General features: G+C 51.0%; 1 protein-coding gene across 3 annotated transcripts in view; it reads left to right on the forward strand.

The window, feature by feature from the left end:
* Positions 1–10896: 10896 nt before the first annotated feature.
* Positions 10897–14922, forward strand: part of SLC6A6 (solute carrier family 6 member 6) — an 82479-nt gene continuing 78453 nt past the window's right edge. Inside the window, exon 1 of one of the 3 annotated variants that reach the window (XM_039837359.1) lies at positions 10897–11211. The gene's annotated coding sequence lies outside the window, so the exon portion shown is untranslated. Of the gene's footprint in view, positions 11212–11255; positions 11411–14922 lie in introns of those variants that run through there. The other 2 variants (XM_039837358.1, XM_039837360.1) reach the window with 2 other exon arrangements.

Raw genomic sequence — 14922 nt, forward strand, 5'->3', positions numbered from 1 at the left:
GGTCCCCTTGGGACTCTGTGGAACCCAGTTTTAAAATCCCAGGGAACCAAGGCTCAGAGATGGATGATGAAACTGCCCGAGGAGCCCTGGCTGTGAAGGCAGAGTTAGGGAAAGACCTCTGCCCCTTAACTCCCTTTCCCATGCTCTTTTGGCCTGGGCAGAGTTCCCCAAATCATGGTCAGGTTTATCTGTAAAAGCTTTTTTTTTTTTTTTGGCCACAGTTCACTTGTTATGGGTTAAACTGTGTCCCTCCAAAATCCTAACTCCTGGCACCTGTGAATGTGACCTTATTTGAAAAATAGGGTGTGTACAGATGTAATCAAGCTAAGATGCGGTCACTAGGGTGGGCCTAATCCAATACGACTGGTATCCTCATAAGAAGAAGGAAATTTGCACACAGAAGAGAATGCCATGTGAAGTCAGAGACACACAGGAGAGTGCCATGTGATGACAGAAACAGAGATTGGAGTGATACTGCTGCAAATCAAGGAATGTTGAGGATGGATCGAAAACATGAGAAGCTATGAAGGGGCAAGGAAGGGTTCTCTCCAGAGCCTAAGAGGGAGTGTGGTCCTGAGACACCTTGATCTCAGACTTCTGGCTTCCAGAATTGAGAGAATACATTTCTGTTGTTTAAACACTCCCCCTCCCCCAGTGTGTGGTCCTTTGTTATAGCCGTGCTAGGAAACTCATACACTTCCTGTATCGTTACTCATTTAATTGTTTTTCCTTCAAATGGACTCATTTTAAACAACATGCACATCTTTTGTTAAAAAGTAAATCTCCCATCACTGCTATAAATGGAAGACCATGATGCTTTCCATAAATAGAAGGAGCCTTAAAAATAAAGACAGTGAAAACCAGCCAATCTAACCAGATGCAGTTGCTGGACAGCTGTGATCTGGGGTCACTTTTGTTGAAAAAGGTGATGATCAAGTGACAAAGGGTGTTGAAGACACATAAGCACCTAACTCAGACTTTTTGATTCATCAGAGGGATGAAAAAATTGAAAAGACAAAACTCCCTTATTACCTAAAAATATCCCATTCTGAGAAGTCTCCAATGGTTAGGGCTTCGGGAGTGACCATTGCCTACCTCCAACCCATTCTCCCCTTATGTATGAAGAAATTGAGGCCTAGAAAAGTTCAGTGATTTGCCCAAGGTCACAGAGCATTGGTGTCCAAGTCTGGATTTGAGCTGAACTCCTATGTGCTCTCCAGGAAATCACGCATCAGAGACCTCTTAGTCTGTCTAGCGGCCTTGGGTTGTACCCAAGTGGCCTTGGGCTAAGTACATGGACACAGAGCAGGGGCAGTAAACTCTGAAGGCCGAGCAAACAGACAGTCTGTATGTTCTAATTCCAGGGCAATTATAGCCAAGGGAAGGCCAGATAGAATTTTTACTACACTTCGAGGCAACTGGACTTGGGCAAAATTCGGCTCATATTGAGGGTTATAATTCAAGTGATGATCACAAGATTTTTTTCATCTTACTGCACTGGACCATCTGGATTGAAAAACAGAGTCCATGCAGACAGCTGTCCCACATCCTGTTACATATGGTCACATGCTAAACTACGGAGTTCGTGGGGTTCATCCAAAGCAGGCATCTCCTTCACCCCTGTTCTGACCCTCTGCTTCTCTTTCTTTTCTTCATTTCCATGGCCTGCTCTGACTCATGAGAAGGAGCAGGGTCATAGCTTAAAGTCTAATCTTCTTGGATTCAAATCTCAGTTCCACTGTGTGGCCTCGAATAGGCAGCTTATAATCTCTGAGCCTCAGTCTTTTCATCTGTGAAATGTGTCCCTTCCTCCCAGGTTATTGGAAGGGTCAATGAGGTCATGCCTGTGAGCATTTGGCTCAGTGCCCTGCTCATGGTAGGAGCTCAATAAATATCGCTTCCTCCTGTTGCATGTCTGTTTCCCCTGTTGCATGTTGGTCTTGCCACAGGGCTTCTTAACATCACCATCAATAATGTGAACTGTGCCTTTCAATATTCTGGGCCCTGTGCAAAGCTCTTTCCTGAATTAACTCTTTTAATCTTCCCATCAACTGTGTGCAGGAGATACTGCCGCTATCCTAGATGGAGAGGCCTGTGCCTTAGAGGGCCCCCTGGGACCACCTTCCCACAAAATGAGGATTTTTCAGAGCCAAAGAGAAGTGCCCACCCAGAGACAGCACACACCCCAGAACCCAGAGTGCCTGACAGTGGGCCTCTTCCCCCATCCATCCACCTGAGGGTGGAAAGGTCCACTGGTATGCACTCCAGGCCCAAGGAGAGATGAGCAGGGTTATCTGAGGAGTTGCAGAGTGTGGCAGAGCTGGAATGGGATGCCAGGTTGTCACATATGCATGTGTGCAAAGTTGCTCAAGGATGAGGGCAGAGCCAGGGGCAGCAGGAGAGGAGCGAGGGGTAGATCACCAGCCGGGGCCACAGAGGTGGGGCTGGTTCTCTCCCACCACTACTTACAATATAGGACTTCAAGGAGACAGAATTTGTCATTCAAACCTGGCCTCCAGCCCACCGTGAAAATACACCTGCTAAGGTGGAAGAACAGGCTAGGTTTTATTTAGTTGTGTAGCAGCTTGGTGTACAACTTTTCAATATTGAGACAGATGCATATGGGCCTCCATTGTTGTCTTGGGCAGGCCCCGCCAAAGCGCGGGGCCTGACCCACAGAGGACAAGGCACTCGTCAAATAAAAGAATGGGCCGGACCCAAGCCTTTGAAAACACAAACGGAGATTAGCCTTAACATCTACAAATAGCACCCAAGCACAAACGCTGATAATACCCCTGGAGACCAGCTTCCAGTCCCACGTGGCAAACCACCTCCAGCCTCGGTACCTCCGTTTCCCCATTTGTACAGCGAAGACTTTGGCTTCTCTCCTCCGCCAGTGCTGGTCTAAGATGGCCCTTGGTAACCTGGACCTGTCTGTTCTCTTTCCATCCCCTATGTGGGACCCAGATGGATAATCTCCTATATACCTCTTTCCCACCATCCTCCATGCAGTCTTCTCTCTTGCTTGTTCCATTTTTCCAAGATGACAAAAAGAATCAGAATGACAGCAATAATTATGAGTACTTACCTTGTATAGGCCCTGACCTTCACAGTAATCCTGGAAGGAGTTCTAGTGCCATCTTTATTTTATAGATAGACAAACTGAGCCTCACTTTGGGACTGGTCCCTACCCTAAGATTGCAGCTGGTAAGGGTGGAGCAGGTCTCTCCAACCCCCAGAGGCCACACATCTGCCCTATGGCTGGCCAGAAACCAGCACTGCTGTGTGTCCTAGGACAAGTCACTTGCCCTTTCGGAGCCTCCATTTCCCTAAAGAAGTGGCCTCAGAGAGTGTCTGGGATCACCTAGAGCTGAGGGATTCTGGGATTCCAGGAGTGGAGCTGGGATGGCCTGCGTGCGAGCCAGGGCCCACCCCGCCTGGCTCAGATGACCAGTCCCGAGGGCCCAATCAGGCCAGCCTTGGATCAGGCCATAAGTGGGAACAAAACAGTCAGGGAGCTTGCCTCCCCGGCTTTGTTTATTGTCTGGGAGCTGGGAATATTTTGAATTGTTGTGTTTGGGGAGGGAGGAAAAAATAACCAAATATAAGAAGGCAGCCAGTGAGAGGCCCGGGCAGGAATGCAGAGGAATTAGGCCTGCCTGGGTATGTCTGGGAGCCTGTGATGCTCCCAGAGGCCACAGCACCCTCTAAGTCAAAGATGCTCAGTTCTGATGAGACATTCAAGTTGCCTGGAGAACTTTCTTTTTAAAAAAGCCTCACGCCCAATTAAATTAGGATTTCTAAGGATGGGACCCAGACAGCAAGATTTTTAAGTTTCCCGGGTGATTGCAATGGGCAGCCTAGTTTGAGAACTAGTGCTGTCTTACAGCGGCATATCAGAAGCCCCATCAGGGGGTTTGTGAAACATGATCACTGGGCCCCAGCCAGAATTCCTGATTCAGGAGGTCTAGGAGGGACCTGGGACTGTGTATTTCTCGCAAGTTCAGATGTGTTGCTGCTGCTGGCCTGGGGACCACACTTTGAGAACCCCTCAGGGTTACAGAGCCATTAAGAATCCCTCAGGACTTGGATCCCAGTATCTCTAAGGAAAAGGGGAAGGGAGAGGGCTCCCATTGGTGGGGTTGAATGCACAGTCTACAAGACCGGCCCCTCTACCTCCAGCTACATGGACAGTTAGTTTTGCAGTGTGTGTGTGTGTGTGTGTGTGTGTTTGTGTGTGTGTGTGTGTAGGAAGGGTGCTCCCATGTGTGGGTGTGTGTGGTAACTGTAGGCAGCTACAACGCCATTCATTCGGCAGACGTTTGTTGGGCACCTACCATGGGCCTGGCACTTCTCTGGGCCCTAGGGATGTGGCGCTGGACCCAGCAGACTCAGCCCTGACCATGTGAAGTGGACACCTAGACGTGGAAACAGATACAAACAGGTCAATATGTAAGTGAACGAGGTACATTCATAAGGTGCTCCAAGTTAGGATGAAAAAAAAACAGAGCAAGCCACAGTGTTGGGGGAGGGGCAGGTGGCTATCTGAGATACAGTGGTCAGGGAAGGTCTTCGGGGAGGAGGTGTTGGCTGAGGCCCAAAGGGTGGGAAGGAGCCAGCCCTGGGGAGGGCTGAAGGTAAAACGGGAAGGGCAGAGGAAGAGCCAAAGCAAAGGTTCCACTGGCAGAAGGAGTTTGGAGTTGAGGGGAAGCCAGGAGACCAATGTGGCTGGAGGGGCTGGGGGTCGTGAGTGACAGAGATGCAGCGTGGGGTGGGGGCGGGGGCGGCGCCAGAGGCTGTGAGGAGTGAGCTTAGTTAGTGTCAGCGTGGTGGGGACTGTCCCAGAGGTTCAAGCAGGGAAGAGAACTGAGTAGGTGTGAGGATCTTTTGATTTTCGTTGAGGTCTGCGTTGCATTGAGTGACATGAACAAATCTAAAATACACAGCTCCGTGGGTGTTTACCTATGTATACACCTGTGTGGCCTTCACCTTTCCAACCCTTTGAAGGGTCTCTCAGGGTCCTATAGACCAACTCCTCGTCCTCCACCCCCAGAGGCAATCACTGCTCTGATTTCCAGGACCCTAGATTTCCTTCGCGTAATAGGAAAGTCCCTATCGATGGAACCGCACAGCCACGTGATCTATGCTGTTCTCTCACCCGCCTGGTGTTTTGGAGATCCCCCTACCCCTGCCCCCCAACCCCGCCCCGCCTCTGGGGGTTTCATGGTTCTCAGGAGCCCTTCATCTGTTTGCCTTGTTTTTCCATCCTCCTGTGGATGTACACAACCAAGGCTATTTCTGTTTTTTGGCTATTATGAATACTGCTGCCATTCACATTATTGTACAAGTCTTACACGAAAACACATGCAACTGAGTACATTCGAAGATCTAATCGGCTTTATTAAGCAATCCATGAATCAGGCACCATCCAATCTAGTAAACAGAAGGCATCCCGAGGGATAGTACAAAATGGAAGACTTTTATAGAAAAGAAGAGTGGGGCGAAGAAGCTATTAGCAAGAGAAAAGAAAGGATTATTTGAGGGCTGGCACATCTTCCTTTTGGGGGAAAAACAAGGAGGGTTTTATCATGCAGATTGCCTCTTCTTTGGGGAAATGTAGGGGGGCCCTCGGGACAGATTACCTCATTGGTATGGAGCAGAAAATTCCAGACCGGTTGATTACTTTTCTGGAGAAAGCCAAAAGTGCACTTGGGTTAGGTATTACATCTAGGTTTGATATCATGGGCTTTAAGCATGAGCTGTGCCATTTTGGGGCTGTGGCTTTTCTTTTTAACATCAGGTATAGAATTGTGGGTGAAAAAGGAGTTCTACGGAAAGTAATCTCACGGAGTGATCTGACCATAAACTCCTAACTGGGTAGTCACCCCCAGGCTTCTCACTTCTTTGGCCAAAGGCTTATCTTTGCCTTAAGCAAGCCCGTCCATTGTTTCTATTCATCTAGGTTAACACACCTTTGTTAACCTCTTTTCAGATATCTCCTTCTAAGACAAGACCACCCCCAACAGAGCAATCCCGTAATCCGATCTCCGCCTCACTTTCTCCCACTGTCAAGTAATCTTCCTTCTGTTCTCTTTAATTCCAAACGCGTAAAACAAGCTGCAGACTGTCATTTTTTGGAAGCATTTTTCTCAGTCTGTTGAGATCTTGCTTCCGGGCGTATCCTCTGTTCGGCTCGAAAAGATTATCATAAAAATTCTCTACAGGTTGGGATGTTCTTAGGTAGACAGAATTACTGACTGATAGTGGATGTTTAAACCTTATAAAAAATTGCTGAAATGTTTCCGCAGTGGCTTTGCCACCCCATGCTCCCCATCAGGAATGGAGGAGAGTCCCAGGATCCCTCTATCTACCCTTCTGACTGCTGAGTGAAGAAGGGTTGGGGACGCAGGAGAGGAAGCCAGGGAGGAGCGCCCCCCCCCACCCCGCCCCACCCTGCTCCACGCTCCCAGTCACCAGAAGGGAGACAATGGCCTGGCCAGGGGTGGCTGAGGAGCTGGAGAGCATCTGCAGCAGTGGTGAATATATTTACGTGCACGTGTGTCTTCCCTCCCCTGCTGGTCTGTCTCCTGCACTGTGTTTTCTCCCTTCCTTAGGGCAGATTTGCTGTTCCCACTAAGGGGGAGGAGGAAGTGAACCCTGCAGGCTTGCCACCCACAGACCACATCTGGCAAGGGTTTTCTGGGATCCTCTGTGCTCCAATGCTAGGCACTGTTAGGGCTCCCTGGCTTCTGGGTGCTCCTACTCTGGGGCTCCACGTTTGGCTGAGATCCAGTCTGCAGGAGGGCAATGGGCAAAGCATTTTGAGGGAAAGAACAGTATAGGGGAGGGAACAGCCTGGAAGGAGGCAGAGGAGGAAAAGTCCAGGTCACGCACGCAGGAGGGTCAGCAAGTGTCCTGCCAGGCACCAAACTCAGTGCTTTTTTTTTTTTTGTGAATCATCTCCACTTAACCCTCATGACAACCCGGGGCATAGGGGTTAGGATTAAAAAGGCTTTACAAATTAGGACACTGAAGCACAGAGAAGTCACAGGATTCATTCTACGTCACACAGTCCACGAGAGATGAAGCTGAGCTTTGCAAGCAGGCAAGAGATGGGGCGGTAGGTGAGAAGCGTATTCCCAAAGTCTCAGATGCTCTGACAAAACTTCTGTGGTACAGCCATCTGTCTGTACTACAGAGACGTGTACACATGGGGTATGCCCAGGAGAAAGTGACTAGGACGGGGACCACTGAGCAGTTCCATCACTATCTTTTTATCTCCTCAGGGAATGATGTTCTGAGAGGTATAGGAGGTTGGCCAGATGATCCTGGCTCAGCTGGGCTGGTGGGGATGGGTTTCTTTGTGCTGACCAGATGGCCCAGAATGGCGGGACCTCCAGCTAGCACTGCAACAACTCTTGTCAGTCACCTGAAAGATAAGACAAACTATTCTGTGGCAAGGGACAAAGAATTTTGTTCAAAGTTCTGGATCAATTTTATTTTATTATTGCCAGATGCTGAAAAAAGCGTCATCAAATAGCTTTTTCACAATCTCATTCACTGCCTTTAAATTCAGGGCTGCAGACTGAAGCCTGACACTTGGCCATCTCACCTCACATGCCCTCTGAGCTATTCCCAACTATTGATTTTCATTCTTGAAATGGGAAAAGATAGTCCCAATAGAATTTCAGGCGAGCATGCGGCTTCTGAAGGAAACTGCTATTTGGGTTTCCTCCTTGTCGCCAATGGTTTTGGTTCCTCGATACTCATAGTTTCTTCCTAGAGCTTCCAGATGACATCCTCTGGCAAGGGAGCAGGGACAGTGCACAGAGTACACCATGGGTTTCAAACTCAGCCCCCTGCAGGGTCGGGGTAGGTGGCATAAATGAGGAAACTAGCCAGGTGGGGCCAGTGGCACCCTAGAGAGCCCATGCCCCCTATGTGAGGGTGTGGCTAATGCCACTCAGTTCCAAATGATGGTAGACAGGTAGATAACGGGCCTGAAGTAGCTCCATCTTGTCATTTTTTTTCCCCCAGAGAATGTAGATATTCAGGTTTCTAAAATGTGAACTCTCAAGTTTTTATTCATGTTGATAATATTCATTCAATATTAACTCAAATATTTTAAAGCCCAGTGAAGGCCAAAGAAGCACATCTGGAAGCTGGATTTAGTGCAGGCAACCCCCCAAACCCCAGTTTGAGATCTCTCATCACAACGGCTCAATAAGGCAGGATTTATTGTCCCACATCATGGATGAAGAAACTGAGAGGCACAGGGAGCGGGCATGCAGGTCCGGATCACACCGCTGGGAAGCAGCAGAGAGGAGAATGGAAACTGGGGGTCTCTGGCTCCACGCTGAGCTCTCTCTACCTGACATTACTCTTCCCTCGCATCCCCCCACCACCCAAGCCTTTCTCAACCTCTTATCCGCCTTTCCTTGGGGTTGAAGTGGCAGCACAGCTTGGCTCCTCAACTCTACTCCCTCTCCCTCTCCTGCCCTCTGGGGCTAGGTTTTTGTCTGACAACCACCCAGGGCCTAGGAATCTCTTCATTTAAGACTGCGGTGCCTGGAACCAGATGGTCCGGGTTTGAATTCCAGTTCTACTGCGTGCCCACTGAACAACCTTAGGCAAGTTACTGAATTTCTCTGTGGCTCAGTTTTCCTTTCTGGAAAATGGGCAAGTTTAATTGTGTCAACCCCACAGGGTTGTTACGAGGATTCAACAAGTTAATATATTTAAATGCATTGAACTGTGCCCAGCATGTAGCTAAGTGCTATATAAGGGTTTGTTAAATAAATGCGACAAATATTTGGGCATAAAGGACAAGGTCCCAACCCTAACGAAGTTGATGGTCTAGAGGAGGAAGGCAGATTGTTGGATGAGACTTGTCCGTTTATTTGTCTTGCACTGACACTATCTGTACTACACTGCCTGCCTGGAGTTCAGATGATCCAACGGGCATTTCCAAATTGCAGCCCTGGACTTGCTGCTCCCCTCACTCCTCCCATGGCCTCGCTGCCCTCACTCACTCTCTGCCTCCCTCAGCTGGGCCACGTCGCCTTTGCTTAGGTCCACCATTACTCTTGCTAGTGGGCCTTTGCTCACTCAGTACCTTCCTCTGCCTGAAATACAGTTCTGCCTCCCTTCTTCTCAACCCAGTGGCTTAGTCAAAGCCTCCTGATGGTTCTAACCTCAACTAGAGTCACTTCCCCACACTATGACCTGCCACTTTGCACTCTGTGCAGTGACGCAAGCCCAAGGAGTCTGGGAGTTTTTGCTTGCTGTCTGCTCTCTCAACTCATGAAGTGACTTCCCTCCCATCAAGAGAAGGGGAGAGATGTGGGGATCAGTTGCTTCTCCTCTTCCTTTGGTTTCCTCACTGATAAAAGGGGTGCAGGTACCCTGAACTCAAAGGAGAGAAGTGAAGTGCCCGAAAGTGGATGCCACCTGGGGCAGCTAGGACACTGGAGCCACTGCTGGTCCCTGTGTGCTTTCCGGAGGGAGGGGCAATTGGGGCCAGTAGAGAAGGGCAGGAAAGTCACTGTAGGAAGGTAAGGAAGGGTATATGCCAAGAGTGGCCAGTGTCTGGCTTGGCTGGAGCCAGGTGGGGGTAGCCAGCGAGAAGCTCACCATAGAGACAGACAGCAGGGGGCCCCAATGAGGAAGCCAGGGAGAGGCAGTGTCATCTCCAGAATGTTGCTGTTCAGCATCCTTGGTCCATCTCCGTGGCTGCTCAGGAAGAGGGAGTTATGAAGCTAAGCTCTTCCAGGCAGTGGGTCCTGGCTGGGCCAGGTCTGACGTGTATGTGGGCTGGGAGGGGTAGGTAGCTCTATGGGGCCAGGGGCTCATTTGGTATTTCTTTATTCTCAGTCTAAAAAGTGGAAGGATCCACAAGCTGTCCTCATAGCCTCCCAGGTGCAGAGAGGGAATGAGAGAAAGTTAGAGGAGAAAACTGAGAATAGAAGAGGGGAAAGGCTTTGCTAGAAGTCACACAGCACTTCCTCCTCATGCTCAGTCAGGGGCTGGTTATGGAAGGAAAATGGTCTCTGAGGACCCGCTCATGCAAATAAGGACAAGAATAATGGCACATTCCCCATTTTCATTTAAAAATAGTCTCAGTAGCTGACACTCACTTGGCACTTCCTAAGTGCCTGGTGCTGTTCTGAGTGCTTTACACTGTTAACCTTGGATCTTCGCAGCAGCCAGAGGAGATAAGTTCTACTATTTTTATTTCCATTTTACAGATCAGGGAGCCAAGGCACAGAGAGCCTAAGTAACTCCCCCAAGGTTACCCAGCTAGGGCAAAGCTAAGAATCTGGGGAGCTCTTTACTGCTTTCACATACAATCTCGGGGCACTCTCATGCCTGGGGTGGCAGAAAGGGAGAATTGCTGTGTCCATGTCTTCAAGGTGCATATCAAGGCTTAGAGAACCTGGGTGACCAGGAGGACTCAGTGGAGTGGTTTGGACTTCGCCACTGAAGGAATCGCAAGCTTCTCCTGTGAACCAGGTGGATGGGCAAGTGGTGGGGTTTGGAGGCTGGCGTTAGGGGAGGGAGCGATTCGGGGTTAGGGGCTTTCTTGCTCTCCCGTAGGCGGGAGGGTGGCTGAGGACGGGTCGTATCACTTGGCACCAGGGGTTGGAGAGTAAGGGTCTTCCGGAAAAGTGCATTGTAGCGGAGGCAGCATTGGGCCGAGTGTTCGCCCGCGGCCTGAGGGTGTGTGCGCGCGCGCTCGGCGAGCCTGGGCTCAGCTGTGCCTGCATGCGTGTAAGAGTGCGTGTGCGTGTGTGGTGGTGTGGTGTGTGGTGCGTGCGTGTGTGTCCGCGGGTAGTGGCGGACTGGCGCTGGCCCTGCCCCCCCCTCCCTGGCCCCGCCCCCAGCCCGGCCAAGCTGGTATTTTTCCACCCAGCAGGATGGGTGATGCTGAGAGCTGCCTGCTCAGACAACAGACACGCGAGGTCAGGAAGAAGCCGCTTATAAATTACCGCTTCCTCCTCGTCGCCGCCTGCGCCGAGCTCCGGGCCCTAGTCGCAGCCCCGCTCGCTTGCCGTCGCCGAGCTCCGAGGACCGCGAGCCCGGAGACCCAGCCACGCCGAGAAAGAGCGCGGAGCGCGGAGCGCGGACCCGGCCAGCCAGAGATCCAGCGCGCGGGCAGCCTCTGGCGAGTGGAAGCGAGCGCAGCCGAGCGCAGCGCGGCGACCGCTCCAGGTACCCGAGGGAGAGGGAGCCAGTGCGCGGAGCCCCTGCCGCGTCCCTGCGCTCGCGCCAGCCCCGACCTCCTCCCCGGCCCATCGCGGCGCCCCTTTCACCACCGAGGGCGTGACGGAGGGTCGCCTGCTCAGACCTGCTGGAGGGGCCGTTATTGTTTCCCTGGCGAAAGGGTTCGGACTTCTTGTGCAGGCGGCAGGTGTGTGTGTGTGTGTGTGTGTGTGTGTATGTGTGTGTCTCAGTCTCACATCATGTCTGTATGGATCTCCGCGTCCCTGTGTGTGTGTGTTCAGGTGTGTTTGAGGGCTGGCTGTTTTCCATGTCCCCATAGCAGCAGCATGTGCCAGTGACCCCCCCCCCCATGTATGCCTGCTATTATTCTCTGTCCTGGGCTGCAGGTTCTAGTGTGTGTCTGTCCCACCTGAGTGTGGACTATGTCGCTGTGTCTGGATGTGTACATTTGTGTGTCCATGTGTGTGTGTGTGTGTGTGTGTGTGTGTAAACCTATATATATGTGTGAACCTGTCGTGTGACTCTGTCTTCAAGTACCTGGCTATGCACATGTGTGCCCCTGAATGTGGCTGTGTCTCTCGGTCCCTGGTTGCGGGCACTTGTGTGTCCTCTGCTGTTCCGGAGGGAGTGTCCCCGGTGCCTAGAGGGCCGAACGGCCCGAGCTCGTTCTTCAGAGCAGGCACTGAGTGGAGAGAGGTGATAGGGCGGCGTTGCTCCAAGGGTACCGCCCGTGTGCGGCGTCCAGGTGGTAGTGTCAACATTTAGCCGTCTTGAGGGACAGATGGGAGCCAAGTGGGCCGTGGGCAGGGACAAGACACTCCTCTTGACTTTTCCCCTTCCTTCTGGGGGTTCCTCTTTCAGACGGGCAAAAGGTTCTCCTCCCGCCCCCATCAGGGAAGCCGGAGAGAGAATCTCGGGGATCTCCTCCAGAACCCCAAAGCTTCAGCCTGGACTGGAGGGAGGACACTTGGAGGTGTGTGCTCAGCAGAGCCACCAGCCTGGCTATTTTGGTCACTGCCAGGCCTCTGCCAGATCCCGGCCTTCCCCAGGACCTGTCCCAAAGGCTTGGGAGGCAGCCCAGGCCCCTATTTCCTGCCGGGTGAAATAAATCAGCTCAGTAACCGACTAGACGCTTGAATGGAGGGTCTTCCGACTGAGGTTTTGAGGTTTAGTGGCGCGTGGCTCCATTTGGACTTTGGTAAATTGGCCCACGCTTCCGCATTGCTGACGTTCAAATAAATGTCACGGAGGATATCTTTTTAAAATTTCTTTTTAATTTTTTCTTGGCTGGAAGGGAGAGGATCTCATCCAGAGTCTCCCAGCCAGAAGGAGTTTATTTTTATGAGAGAGAGCGGGTGAGCACTTAGCAACCGCCTGCCTCCTTGTCGACCAGGGAGTCATCCAGGGAGTGTGGGGTAGGCATAATGAAGAGGTGTGGGGGTGGAGAGGGAAAGGAATTTAATCAGGATGGTGTTGAGAGGGGAGGGTTAGAGGGGACCTAAGGGCTGATGAGTACCCACCATACGGTGGGATTGGCAAAAGGGCTAGAGGTGTTAGACCTGGCTCAGCCCCCAGTTGACCTTGGGCAATCTTTATTTTTTGGCCTCAGTGTCTTCATCTGTAAAATGGGTAGAGTGGACTGGTTATGGGGTAAGCAGAATCTAAGAGGCAGGAGCTTGTCCTCAGGGAGCTGAGTTCAAGTACTGTGCCTCTTTCTTAGTCGGCAGGCGACCTTGGGTGATTCCCTGGGCCTCTGGCAGTAAGGACGCCAATGCCAGCCTCACTGTGTCCTTGAGGGGATTGAGGGAGATGAGGCTGAATAAGCCTCTGGTAAGCTGTAAAGCTGAGCTCGGCTTCGGAGCTGCCGATTAGAGGGAGTCACGAGGTCCCAGGTCACCGTGGGTATGTGGCAAGGGCTGAGACGCACCCTTGAGCTTTTGTCCTTTGGGGATACTCTTGTACTAACCTGTGGCACAACCACAGTCAACCTCCCCTGCCCTGTCCCTTTCAGCTCATCCTGCTGTGATTGGGTCACATCTGCTTTGCAGAGTCGGGAATCCCTAGTGGGTAGCGGCTATTTTACAGAAGGACAAACTGAGAGCCACCCAGAGGACAGCAGCTTGACTAGACAGTGACAGATTTAGACTTCAAAGGCCTTCCCTTGGACAGCTGTGAGTTTCGGCCCTGTGGAGTTTTAGTAACTAATGTCTTGAGGAATTGAAATCAGACCAGGACTTGGGGAAAACAAGAGACAAAGGTGCCTGAATCATTAGGGTGAGTGTGTGGACTGGTACCTTAATTCTGTCCCTAGTTATCCATCTCTCTGCTCTTTGTCTTCTTTGGGAGCCTTGCCACCCTTCCTATACAAGTGTCAGTTCTCCAGGAGGCAGTTTGGGCCCCGGGGGTGGCATTGTCTAACTCTAATTTGTCTACCTGTCAACCTGTCAAAGGACTTAAGAGCTGTACTTATCTGAAAGTTCCTGAAATGATAAGACATTGGAGTCACTGAACATATTTCTTTATTTGGGAACCATTTGAAAAGTAGATTACAAGGAGCACCTGGAACGCAGCTTGGCTGCAGCTAGATAGCATCTGGGTGAGAAATAGGGCTGGCCTTGGACCCCCAGGGTCACCCTGCAGGCGTGGGCTGATCCCCCATTTCTGCAAAAGGTCTCACATTCTTTGGGGCTGCATCTCATTCTTCCATGTTGGCCAACTTATCTACCAAAATGTTTGTGTGAATTTGTGGATTCTGGGGAGGATCTGTGGATGTGGAAATGCTCAGTGGCCTTCAAATGTGAACAAGAGCTCTTTTTTAATGTGCCTCATTGAATTGGTTAATAAACTTTGCTAAGGTCAGTTCTGGCCAGGCACTGGATTCAGGGTAGAATATTGACTTTTGAGGAGCTCATAGCCCAGAGGAGAAAGAACAGTGTGGCAGCTTCTATGACTGTGCCGGCCGTGGGGTACAGTGAAGGAAGACTCAGTGTGCATTGATAGCAGGGTCATAGGCAGGACACACTTCGGCTTCTTAAAAAAGGTGACGTTGGAATTGGCATCTGAGTGGAAGAACAGGATGAGTTGATGTTCCAGGCAGGGGGCACAGCAGGTGCAAAGGCACAATTGCCTCACAGGGGCCTAGTCGGAAAGAAGAAAGTGGAAGGCCTTGGGTGGTAGGTAAAAGGGCTTGAGCTTTATTCTGAGGGCAGCTGGCAGATGGTTTGGGGACAGCAGTGAAGAAGCCAGTTAAACCTGGGAGCCCAGGGGACCCCTGATGGTGAGTGAGGAACTAAGTTGGTGTCTAGGAGACCCAGGGTGGCCCAGTCACTGCTGGTCAGAGCACAAAGCATTTTCTGTGCCAGTGAATTTTGCTCTGAGCTCTTTTTGTAAACACAGGGTGAAGGCCTGGACATGATGTTTAACAGGTACACAGGCTATTAACTTACTGGCTTGACCTCCCCGGGAGCATGCAGCCCTGGCCTCTTTTAGGTTGAGCTATATCTGTCCTAGACAGGGCTTCGGGGTTTCCTCCTCACCTCACCTTGTCCGAGGCTTCATTTAGAAACCTGAGCTGAGGGGCAGGGGTTAGGAGTGATGGAGAGAGGGCAGAGAGAATGAAAATCGCTGTTATGTTCCAAAAGCTTTGTGGTCAACCAACTCTCTTGTAAAAACTAACATACAAATCACTCAAAACAATAA

The sequence above is a fragment of the Pteropus medius genome, unplaced genomic scaffold, assembly GCF_902729225.1.
Source record: "Pteropus medius unplaced genomic scaffold, Ma_sr-lr_union100, whole genome shotgun sequence".
Classification (NCBI taxonomy): domain Eukaryota; kingdom Metazoa; phylum Chordata; class Mammalia; order Chiroptera; family Pteropodidae; genus Pteropus; species Pteropus medius.